Genomic DNA, 13,315 nt, shown 5'->3' with positions numbered 1-13,315 from the left:
TCTACTTGTCTCGGACGTGATGCCTATATACATGATCATTGCCTTGGATATCGTCATGATTATTCGCTTTTCTATCAATTGCCCAACGGTAATTTATTTAACAACCATATGCTATTTTCAAGAGAGAAGCCTCTAGTGAAAACTATGGCTCCGGGGTCTACTTTAATCATATATTAAAATCCTAAAAATATCTTGCTGCAATTTTTATTTATTTATTTATTTTGTATTTTTGTTCTATCTATCTATCAATCACTACACAATTTAATCTTGCAGGTAACCACCGAGCGATTGACAACCCCTTGTTCGCGTTGGGTGCAAGGATTTGTTATTTTGTGTGCAGGTGCTGCTAACGAGGTGTTGTGTGGTTCTCCTACTAGATTGATAACCTTGGTCCTTAACCGAGGGAAATACTTATCTCTACTGTACTGCATCATCCCCTCCTCTTCGGGAAATCCCAACGTAGCTCACAGTAGCACAGGTACTAGTGAATGATTGTGGTTTCATAGGAATATTGATGTTAAGGTTTGTGATTCCCGAAGCATGCACATATAGTCTCTCGTCATGGTAACAAGTTGGAGCATGATTTATTATTGATTGTCTTCCTTTGCGTGGAGATCGAGAACGCGCGATGGTTAACTCCTACCAACCTCCCCCCTAGGGGCATGCATAGTAATACTCTGCTTCGAGGGCTAATAAACTTCCGCAATAAGTGTGTGAGTTCTTTATGACTAATGTGAGTCCATGGATCATACGCACTCTCACCTTTACGCAATTTGCTAGCCTCTTCCGTACCGTGCATTGCCCTTTCTCACCTCGAGAGTCGGTGCAAACTTCGTCGATGCATCCAAACCCCGTGATATGATACTCTCTATCACACATAAGCCTCCTTATATCTTCCTCAAAACAGACACCATACCTACCTATCATGGCATTTCCATAGCTGATAACCCACAAGTATAGGGGATCGCAACAGTTTTCGAGGGTAGAGTACTCAACCCAAATTTATAGATTCGACACAAGGGGAGCCAAAGAACATTTGCAAGTATTAGCAGCTGAGTTGTCAATTCAACCACACCTGGAGATTAATTATCTACAACAATGTAGTCAGTAGCAAAGTAGTATGATAGTTTCGATAGTAGTAGCAATAGCAATAGCAATAGTAACAGTAACAGTGATAGCAATGATTTTGTAGCAAGTGTAACAGTAACATCAGCAGTAGTAACTTAGCAAGAACAATATAAGATAAATTCGTAGGCATTGGATCGGTGGATTCGTTGGATGATATTCATCATATAACAATCATAACCTAGGGCGATACAGCACTAGCTCCAGTTCATAAATATAATGTAGGCATGTATTCCGTAAGTAGTCATACGTGCTTATGGAAAGAACTTGCATGACATCTTTTGTCCTACCCTCCCGTGGCAGCGGGGTCCAATTGGAAACTAAGGGAAATTAAGGCCTCCTTTTAATAGAGAACCGGAACAAAGCATTAACACATAGTGAATACATGAACTCCTCAAACTACGGTCATCATCGGAAAGTATCCCGACTACTATCACTCTGGGGTTTACAAATCATAACACGTAATAGGTGAATATAACCAGCAAGATCAGATATAGAACATAGATATAATGGTGATAACATAAACGCTTCAGATCTAAAATCATGGCACCCGGGCCCGAAGTGACAAGCATTAAGCATGGCAAAGTTATATCAACATCAATCTCAGGACATAGTGGATACTAGGGATCAAGCCCTAACAAAACTAACTCGATTACATGATGAATCTCATCCAACTCCTCACCGACCAGCGAACCTATGAAGGAATTACTCACTGCCGGTAGAGAGCATCATGGAATTGGCGATGGAGAAGGGTTGGTGATGACGAAGATCGAAGATCCCCCTCTCCGGAGCCCCAAACGGACTCCCGATCTGGCCTCCCGATGAAGAACAGGAGGTGGCGGCGGCTCTGTCTCGTGAAACGCGATAATTCTTTCTCCCTATTTTTTCTGGAAAAATAGGTATTTATGGAGTTGGATTTAGGGTCTGTGAGGCCACTAGGTGGAGGGGGCGCGCCCTGGTGGGTTGTGCCCACCCAGGTTCCCCCCTCTGGTGGTTCTTGACTCCAGAAATTCTCTTTTTGTATAAAAAATCCTCGCAAAGTTTCGTTCCAATCTGAGAAATTCTATTTCTGCACAAAAACAACACCATGGTAGTTCTGCTGAAAACAGCGTCAGTCCGGGTTATTTTCATTCAAATCATGAAAATTAGAGTCTAAAACAAGAGGAAAAGAGTTAGGAAAAGTAGATACGACGGAGACGTATGAACTCCCCCAAGCTTAAACCTTTGCTTGTCCTCAAGCAATTCAGTTGATAAACTGAAAGTGAAAAAGAAAAACTTTTATGAACTCTTTTGCTCTTGTTTACATAAATAAGCTTAAGTAGCACCCATGTTTTCAACAAAGATTATGACTAACCATGTCGACAATAACTCTTAAAAATTATATTAACTCATATCAATGGCATAATCAACTAGCGAGCAATAATAAGATATCCCAAGGCAACACTTTGTCAAAACAACCACGATACAATATGAGAACAGTTGTATCTCGCTAGCCCTTTCTGAGACCGCTAAACATAAATGCAGAGCACCTCCAAAGTTCAAGCAACGACTAAACATTGTAATTCATGGTAGAAAAGATCCAGTCATGATGCACCCAACATTAGCTACACACAATGCATGAAGATGACAATAGTATTCTCAGGATCTGGCGCTTATTTGAGAAGGTGATGACACAACATAAAAGTAAATAGATAGTCCCTTCGCAGAGGGAAGCAGTGATTTGCAGCAGTGCCAGAGCTCAAGTTTTTAAATCAGAGGTAAATGAAATTTTAAGAAATGCACCCTTCTTGTTTACTTCACGACCATTAGTTATTGGTATCTTCTATGCTAAACACATTAGTGGCGGTTCCCAAGCGATAAAAGTAAAGGTTTACTCCCCCTCCACCAACAAACACACTCCACGGCTGGTCCGAATCCACGGGTACTGTCCATACCAACAACAATCCTGGGGGAGTTTTGTTTAATTATTTGCAATTTGAATTCGGTACTGGGAATCCCTAATACCGCCCCTCTCATGCAAGGATGAGTGAATAAACACTCATCATGAGAATAACCCGCTTAGCATGGAAGATACTGACTACCTCCTGTCACTTTATGAACAATCCAGGCACACAAAAAAAGGATATTTATTTTAAGTTTTTAGAGGTGGCACATGCAAATTTACTTAGAACGGCAGGGTAATACCGCATATAGGTAGGTATGGTGGACTCATCTGGAATAACTTGGGTTTCAGGATTTTGATGCACAAGCAGAATTCCCGCTTAGTACAGGAGAAGGCTAGCAAATAGGTTGAGAAGCGGCCAGCTAGAGAGCGAAAACGGTCATGAACATGTATTATGCATAAGTAACATTGAATACTAGCATGGGTAGTATATGAACACCATGAACATAAATATCATAGAGGCTATGTTGGTTTTGATTCAACTACATGCATGAACATGTGCCAACAGTCAAGCCACTCGAACATTCAGAGGAGGATACCATATCATCATACTACATCACAATCATTTAAAGCAATGTTGACAGCCAAGATAAATCATGATCCACTCCTAGCTACTTAAGCATGGCATGAGAAACTATAATCTCTAAGGGTCATTGCAAACATGTTTGATCATAATAGGCTAAATCATGGATACTAGATTAAACATATTTACAAAATCAGAGCAAGTTGAGTTCATACCCGTTTCTCTCTGCCATAGCTAGTTCATCAAATATCGTCATTATTGCCTTTCACTTGCACGACCGAATGGTATGAAAATAATAATAGTGCAAGAGTGTCGTGGACTAAGCTGGAATATGCAAACATTTTATTCAAAAGAGAAGACAAGGTAATATGGGCTCTTTGTTAGATCAACAATAATGCATATGAGAGCCACTCAACAATTTCATCATGGTCTTCTCCTCGGTATGACTCAATAAAAAGAAAATAAATTCAGCGAAACACACTGAAATATTTTTGGAGTTTTTGAGTTTTCTTGAACAAGCAAATAAAAGGGAAAAACAAAAACAGAAAAAACTATTTACACGGGAAAGCTCCCAACAACCAAAAGAAGGACAAGGAAATCTTTTTGGGTTTTCTTCTCAATACTACAATTAACTACGCTAGAAAGAAAAACCAAAAAGAATTAGGAAATATTTTTGTATTTTCTCAAAGTTTTTTCAAACACACAAGAAGAAGGCAAGAAAATAGATCTGGCATGGATAATACAATGAAAAAATGTGGACACCGACAACTAGAATGAAATGTATAAACAATGAATGTAATGTCGATGGAAATACGTACTCCCCCAAGCTTAGGCTTTCGGCCTAACTTGGTAATCCCCATCAGTAGCCTGCGTAGTGATCGGAAAGATAGCTCACGGAGGCTCTAGGTGCAGCCGCCTCAGCCCGCCGAGCAGCCACAACCTCCGCATTATGCGCGCGGGCCTCGCTCTCAAGAACATAATATCTTCCCTTGCAGTGAACATCAAAGAGAGCAGGCGCAGGCAAAAAGGTGTCCACAACGGACTTCTTATTAAACAGCAGGTTATATGTATAATTATGGGCTTCACCACTAAGGATCTTATGGCATTTCTTGGCGTCAAAGTCTAAGTACTGCATGTGTAGGATAGGGTCATAAGGCCAAGGTGAAATACCCAGCTCCCTGGCTAGACGTGTGGCATAAATTCCACCATAAAAATATCTACTTCCAGCATTATGTTTCAACTTGCGTGCAACAATCGCTCCAAGGTTATAACATTTGTCATCGGTGAGAGCGGTGCGTATGAGGCTCAAGTCAGCAGCACAAAGTGTACTACAATCTTGTTTGCCTACGATGCATTTTCCATTAAATAGTGCAACGTATTGAATTGAGGGAAAATGAATGCTCTTTATTATACCTTGTGTCACTCCTCTAGTCTCACCATAGCAAAGGCTAGTCAAGAATATCTCAAACTCCGATCTCAGTGGTTCATCCAACGAACCCCAAAATAGAATTTTGCAGTAGTTAGAAAATGTCTCTAGAGGTAAAGTAAATGGATTGTCATATAGTTTAAATGACACTCTAGACTCACGAGGATGGAATTTAAATTCGTAAACGACTCTGTGTGGCTGAGGTGTTGGTTGCACTTATCTTCAATGTAGGTACCGAGCTCGGTATTGTGAACATATTGCTCAAACTTTTCTTTAATACCGGCACTCACCATAAAATCGTTGCATGATCTCATATAGAATTTGCACTTGGTTCAACATAAGACCGACGAACGGAGCTGCTACTAGAAGATGCCTCTGAGGACCTCCGCCTCGAAGAACTCCTTCCAAAGAAGTTCATCGTATATGCGTACAATTTCTGAAAAAATTTGGCCACAAATTTTTTATTAACAAAACTTCACAAGATTGATAGCAACTACTAATAGAGAGGCATAGTGGCCATATCAAGAATTCAAACTACTTAGCACTCCAAGAATTCAACATGCAAGCTCATCTACAGCATCACCAAGAGTAGCTAATTATTCAAAATATAAACCACTAAAGCAAAAACTAATTGGATCAATGGAGCAGTCACATACCAAGCAACAATCCCCCGAAACAGTTTCGGAAACGAGGCTTCGAGCAAAGAGATCATAATCTACGGGTTTGAGAGCAACAACACGAGAGAGAGAGAGAGAGAGAGAGAGCAATGGTGATTTTTTTGGAGGTAGGTGATGATATGGACTAAAGAGATAAGTGAGGGAGCCCACGTGGGGACCACAACCCACCAGGGCGTGCCCAGGTGGGTTGTGCCCACCTGGTGCCCCCCCCCCACTGATGTTATTTGCATAAAAAATTCAAAAGTATTCAGAAAAATCATATCAAAATTTCAGAGCATTCTGAGAACTTTTATTTTTGGGTCATTTTGTATTGCACGGGAAATTCAGAAAACAGATAAAACATGGCATTTTTTATTTATTTAACTAAGAAAAACAGAAAATAAAAGTAAGGATAGAAGGTAATGGCTACTAAATTCATCAATCATACCTCCCAAAAGTGATCCATTAATAAGGTTGATCAAGTCTTATTAACAACCACCTTCGATTAGCATGAAATCGAAGAACTTTCGTAAAACACTAAGTTACCTCAACTGGGATATGCATGTACCAAACAATAAGTATATCATATTTCTTTTTAGTAGTAGCTAGAGGTATCTGAAAACTTCCAATGGTGAGTGTTAGAGATTTTTCGATAACATTAATACCATTCACTTGGAATTGTTTCTTCGGAAAGTGCACCGTATGCTCATTACCATTGATATGAAAAGTGTCCTTGCTTTTATTGCAACCAATAACAGCCCCTGCAGTATTCAAGAAGGGTCTACCAAGGATAATCGACATGTTGTTGTCCTCGGGCATCTCAAGTATAACAAAGTCAATTAAGATAGTAACATTTGCAACAACAACGGGCACATCCTCACAAATACCGATAGGTATGGCAGTTGATTTGTCAGCCATTTGCAAAGAAATTTTAGTATGTGTGAGTTTATTCCAATCAAGTCTTTTATATAAAGAGAAAGGCATAACACTAACACCAGCTCCTAAATCACACAAAGCAGTTTTCACATAATTTCTTTTGATGGAGCAAGGTATAGTTGGTATTCTCGGATCTCCCAATTTTTTAGGTACTCCATCCTTAAAAGAATAATTAGCAAGCATGGTGGAGATTTCAGCTTCCGATATTTTTCTCTTATTGGTGATGATGTCTTTCATGTACTTTGCATAAGGGGCCATTTTTAAGATATCAGTCAAGCGGGTACGCAAAAAGACAGGACTAATCATTCAGCAAAGCGTTCAAATCTTCATCATCTTTCTTCTTAGTTGATTTAGGTGGAAAGGGCATAAGTTTCTGAACCCATGGTTATGTTTCCTTACCATGTTTCCTAGCAACAAAGTCTCTTTTATCGTATCTTTTATTCTTGGGTTGTGGGTTATCAAGATCAACAGCTGGTTGTATTTCAACATCATTATCTGGTTCTTTATTATTTGTTTTAGTGTCTCCATGAACCTCATCATTATCCTTTTCATTATCAGTAGGTGAGCGTTCATTACCAGATTGAGTTTCAGCATCAGAAATAGAAACATCATTATGAGCTTCAGGAGGTTTTTCTATTTCAGGTTCACTAGAGGTATGCAAAGTCCTATCATTTTTCTTTTTATTTTTAGAAGGACTAGGTGCATGTGTGTCAAGTCTTTGTGAGTCTTATTCAATTATTTTTGGGTGTCCCTCAGGGTAAAGTGGTTCTGGAGTCATTTTACCTCCTCTAGTTGCTTCTCTAACAGCAAAGTCATTCATATTATTGTTCATTTCATCAAGCAATTCTCTCTGAGATTTAGCAACTTGTTCTAGTTGAGTTTGAACCATGGCGGCATGTTTTCCTACACCTCTAACATCATTGGTAATTCCAAATAACAAGTCACTCAAGCGAGCTATCATATCAGAATTGTATTTTAGTTGTTTCATAACATTTGCATTGAAGTGATCTTGCTTTCTAATGTAATTATCAAACTCATAAAGGCATTGACTAGGACGCATATTATAAGGATTGTCATTGTCGTTGAATTTCATTAAAGAATTTACCTCTACCACCTTGGGTGGTGTTGTATCAAGCCCATGTGTTTCTTCAATAGGAGGTAAATTTTTGACATCCTCATCTTTAATACCTTTTTCCTTCATAGATTTCTTTGCCTCTTGCATATCTTCAAGACTGAGATATAAGATACCCCTGTTCTTCAGAGTAGGTTTAGGCGGTGGTTCAGGAAGAGTCCAATCATCATAATTTTTCAATATGTTATTCAATAATTCTTCAGCTTATTCAACAGTTCGTTCCCTGAAAACACAACCAGCACAATTATCTAGGAAGTCCCTAGAAGCATCGGTTAGTCCATTATAGAAGATATCAAGTATTTCATTTTTATTAAGAGGATGATCAGGCAAAGCATTAAGCAATTGGAGAAGCCTCCCCCAAGCTTGTGGGAGACTCTCTTCTTCAATTTGCACAAAGTTAAATATTTCCTGTAAGGTGACTTGTTTCTTCTGAGCAGGAAAATATTTTTCAAAGAAGTAGTAAATCATATCTTGGGGACTACGCACACAACTAGGAGCAAGAGTATTGTACCAAGTCTTAGCATCACCCTTTAATGAGAACAGAAATAATTTGAGACTATAATAGTAGCGAATTTTCTCATCATGAGCAAATAGGGTGGCTATATCATTCAACTTAGTAAGATGTGCCACAACAGTTTCAATTTCATAACCATGGAAAGGATCAGATTCAACCAAAGTAATTAACTCTCGGTCGACAGAGAATTCATAATCCTTATCATCAACAAAGATAGGTGAAGTAGCAAACTTAGGATCACATTTCATTCTAGCATTCAAAGATTTCTCTTTCAGTTTGCATAATAATTTCTTAAGATCATCCCTATGATTGCAAGCAAGAAAGTCTCTAGTTGTCTCCTCATCCATAACATAGCCTTCTGATATCTTAGGCAATTCATATGTAGGAGAACTAGATCTAATAGGTGTTTCAAGATTTTCTGTTTCAAGTACTTCATCAGTTTCAATAATTTCATTCTCTTTAGCTCTAGCAATTTGTTCATTAAGAAATTCACCTAGTGGCACATTATCATCAAGCAAGGCACTAGCATCATCATGAGTATCATTCATAGCAGAAGCATCATCATCAATGACTTGTGACATGTTAGGATTAATAACATGTGGTGGTGTTGCAAGTCTACTCAAAAGAGAAGGTGAATGAAGTGCGGAGTGTGATGCCAGGTCCTTACCTCCCCTCGTCATAGAGGGAACGATCTTGGTTTTAGTATCCTTCAGATTCTCCTAGTGATAATTTGATAATAATCCCAAGTGACTCAACGAATATAGCTATGCTCAATGACAACGACACCAGAAAAAGGTCTTGATAACCCACAAGTATAGGGGATCGCAACAGTTTTCGAGGGTAGAGTATTCAACCCAAATTTATAGATTCGACACAAGGGGAGCCAAAGAATATTTGCAAGTATTAGCAGCTGAGTTGTCAATTCAACCACACCTGGAGATTAATTATCTACAACAATGTAGTCAGTAGCAAAGTAGTATGATAGTTTCGTAGTAGTAGCAATAGCAATAGTAACAGTAACAGTGATAGCAATGATTTTGTAGCAAGTGTAACAGTAACATCAGCAGTAGTAACTTAGCAAGAACAATATAAGAGAAATTCGTAGGCATTGGATCGGTGGATTCGTTGGATGATATTCATCATATAACAATCATAACCTAGGGCGATACAGCACTAGCTCCAGTTCATAAATATAATGTAGGCATGTATTCCGTAAGTAGTCATACGTGCTTATGGAAAGAACTTGCATGACATCTTTTGTCCTACCCTCCCGTGGCAGCGGGGTCCAATTGGAAACTAAGGGAAATTAAGGCCTCCTGTTAACAGAGAACCGGAACAAAGCATTAACACATAGTGAATACATGAACTCCTCAAACTACGGTCATCACCGGAAAGTATCCCGACTACTGGCACTCCGAGGTTTATGGATCATAACACTTAATAGGTGAATATAACTTGCAAGATCGGATCTAGAACATAGGTATAATGGTGATAACATAAACAATTCAGATCTGAAATCATGGCACCCGGGCCCAAAGTGACAAGCATTAAGCATGGCAAAGTTATATCAACATCAATCTCAGAACATAGTGGATACTAGGGATCAAGCCCTAACAAAACTAACTCGATTACATGATGAATCTCATCCAACTCCTCACCAACCAGCGAACCTACGAACGAGTTACTCACTCCCGGTGGGGAGCATCATGGAATTGGCGATGGAGAAGGGTTGGTGATGACGAAGATCAAAGATCCCCCTCTTCGGAGCCCCAAATGGACTCCAGATATGGCCTCCCGATGAAGAACAGGAGGTGGCGGCGGCTCCGTCTCGCGAAACGCGATAATTCTTTCTCCCTGGTTTTTTCTGGAAATAGGTATTTATGGGGTTGGATTCAGGGTCTACGGGGCCACCAGGTGGGAACAACCCACCTGGGCGCGCCAGGAGGGGGGGCGCCCTGGTGGGTTGTGTCCACCCAGGTGCCCCCTCTGGTGGTTCTTGGCTCCAGAAATTATCTTTTATTGTATAATAAATCCTCGCAAAGTTTCGTTCCAACCCGAGAACTTCTATTTCTGCACAAAAACAACACCATGGTAGTTCTGCTGAAAACAGCGTCAGTCCGGGTTAGTTTCATTCAGATCATGCAAATTAGAGTCCAAAGCAAGAGGAAAAACGTTGGGAAAAGTAGATACGATGGAGACGTATCAATAGCCATTTCGAGATATATTGCCATGCAACTTCCATCATCATCATATACAGGACTTGAGCATTCATTGTCATATTGCTTTCCATGATCGTAAGATAGCTAGCATGATATTTTCATGGCTTGTCCATTTTTTGATATCTTTGCTATGCTGCACATCTTGGTACACTTCCAGAGGCATTCATATAGAGTTATATTGTTCTAGATATCGAGTTGTAAGTAAATAAAAGTGTGATGATCATCATTATTAGAGCATTGTTCCAGTGAGGAAAGGATGATGGAGACTATGATTCCCCCACAAGTCGGGATGAGACTCCGAACGAAAAAAAAAGAAAAGAAAAAGGGGCCAAGAAGAGCCCAAAAAAGAAGAAGAGAAAACAAAAAAATGAGAGAAAAAGAAAGAAGGGGCAATGTTACTATCCTTTACCACACTTGTGCTTCAAAGTAGCACCATGCTTTGCATATAGAGAGTCTCCTATGTTGTCACTTCCATATACTAGTGGGAATTCTTCATTATAGAACTTGGCTTGTATATTCCGATGATGGGCTTCCTCAAATGCCCGAGGTCTTCATGAGCAATCAAGCTGGATGCACACCCACTTAGTTTTGAGTTTGAGCTTTCATACACTTATAGCTCTTAGTGCATTCGTTGCATGGCAGCCCTACTCCTCGCATTGACATCAATTGATGAGCATCTCCATAGCTCGTTGGTTAGCCGGAGATTTTCTTCCTTCTTTTATCTTCTCCAGATTAATCTCTACCACCGCATTCTGTTCCACCCATAATACTATATCCATGGCTTGCGCTCATATATTGCGTGGGGATTGAAAAAGCTCAAGTGAGTTAAAAAGTATGAACAAATTGCTTGGTTGACACCGGGGTAGTACATGATTTATATTTTGTGTTAAGAAGATGGAGCATGATAAGGCTATATGATTTTGTAGGGATAGCATTCTTTAGCATTTTTATTCTGAAAGGCATGATTGTTTGTTGGGATGCCTGTATTGATGTCTTTATATCAAATTAGAGACTATTGCTTTGAATCACTCGTGTCTTAATATTCATGCCATGATTAGATTTTATGGTCAAGATTATGTTAGGTAGCATTCCACATCAAAAATTATTTTTTTATCATTTACCTACTCGAGGATGAGCAGGAATTAAGCTTGGGGATGCTGATACGTCTCCGTTGTATATATTTTTTTATTATTTCATGCCAATATTTTACAACTTTCAATACTTTTGGTACTATTTTATATTATTTTTGGGACTAACATATTGATCCAGTGCCAGTGCTAGTTCCTGTTTGTTGCATGTTTTTTTGTTTCACGGAATATCCATATCAAACGAAGTCCAAATGCGATAAAAATTTATGGAGATTTATTTTGGAATGTATGTGATTTTTGGGAAGAAGAATCAATGCAAGACAGTGTCTGAGGTGGCCACGAGACACCAGGGCGCGCCCTGCTAGCTTGTGAGCACCTCGTAAGCCAGTTGACCCCCCTTCTTTCGCCACAAGAAAGATAATATCGGGAAAAAATCATGTTAAAATTTCAGCCCGATCAGAGTTACAGATCTCCGGGAATTTAAGAAATGGTGAAGGGCCAGAAAACAGGAACGCAAAACAGAAAAGAACAGAGAGAGAGAGAGATCCAATCTCGGAGGGGATCCTGCCCTCCAAGAGCCATGGAGACCATGGACTAGAGGGGATACCCTCCTCCCATGTAGGGGGAGGCCAGGAAATAAGAAGAAGAAGGGGGCTCTCTCCCCCTCTCTCCCGGTGGCGCTGGAACGCCGTCGGGGCAATCATCATGTGACGACGATCTACTCCAACAACTCCATCATCTTCATCAACACCTCCATCACCTTCTCTCATCTATATTCAGCGGTCCACTCTCCCGCAACCCGCTGTACCCTCTACCTGAACATGGTGCTTTATGCTTCATATTATTATCCAATGATGTGTTGCCATCCTATGATGTTTAAGTAGATTTTTGTTGTCCTTTCGGGTGATTGGTGAATTGCTATGATTGGTTTAATTTGCTTCTGGTTATGTTGTTGTCCTTTGGTGCCCATCATATGAGCGCGTGTGTGGATCACACCTTAGGATTAGTTGTATGTTGATAGGACTATGCATTGGAGGGCAAGAGTGACAGAAGCTTCTTCCTACCATAGAAATTGATTCGCACGTGATTGAAGGGGGACCAATATATCTTACTGCTAGGGTTGGGTTTTTACCTTAATGAACTTTGGTAGTTGTGGATGCTTAATAATAGTTCCAATCATAAGTGCATAGAATTCCAAGTAAGGGATGACATGCTAGCAGTGGCCTCTCCCACATAAAAACTTGCTATTGATCTAGTAACCTAGCCAATTTCTTAGGGACAATTTCGTAAATCTACCACCACTTTTCCACACTCGCTATAATAATTTAATTGTACTTTAATTAGACTACACCTAACTTTTATTTCACGTTCTTTATTATCTTGCAAACCTATCGCTTTACACCTACAAAGTACTTATAGTTTCATACTTGTTCTAGGTAAAGCAGACGTTAAGTGTGCGTAGAGTTGCATCGGTGGTTGTCGGTGTCAAAACCGGCGGATCTCGGGTAGGGGGTCCCGAACTGTGCGTCTAAGGTCGATGGTAACAGGAGACGGGGGACACGATGTTTACCCAGGTTCGGGCCCTCTCGATGGAGGTAATACCCTACTTCCTGCTTGATTGATCTTGATGAATATGTGGATTACAAGAGTTGATCTACCATGAGATCGTAATGGCTAAACCCTAGATGTCTAGCCTGTATGATTGTGATCGCCTCTACGGATTAAACCCTCCGGTTTATATAGACATCGGAGGG

This window comes from Triticum aestivum, chromosome 3D, assembly GCF_018294505.1.
Source record: "Triticum aestivum cultivar Chinese Spring chromosome 3D, IWGSC CS RefSeq v2.1, whole genome shotgun sequence".
NCBI classification, from domain to species: Eukaryota; Viridiplantae; Streptophyta; class Magnoliopsida; order Poales; family Poaceae; genus Triticum; species Triticum aestivum.
The sequence above is the reverse complement of the archived record's forward strand: the minus strand, read 5'-3'. Positions refer to the sequence as shown.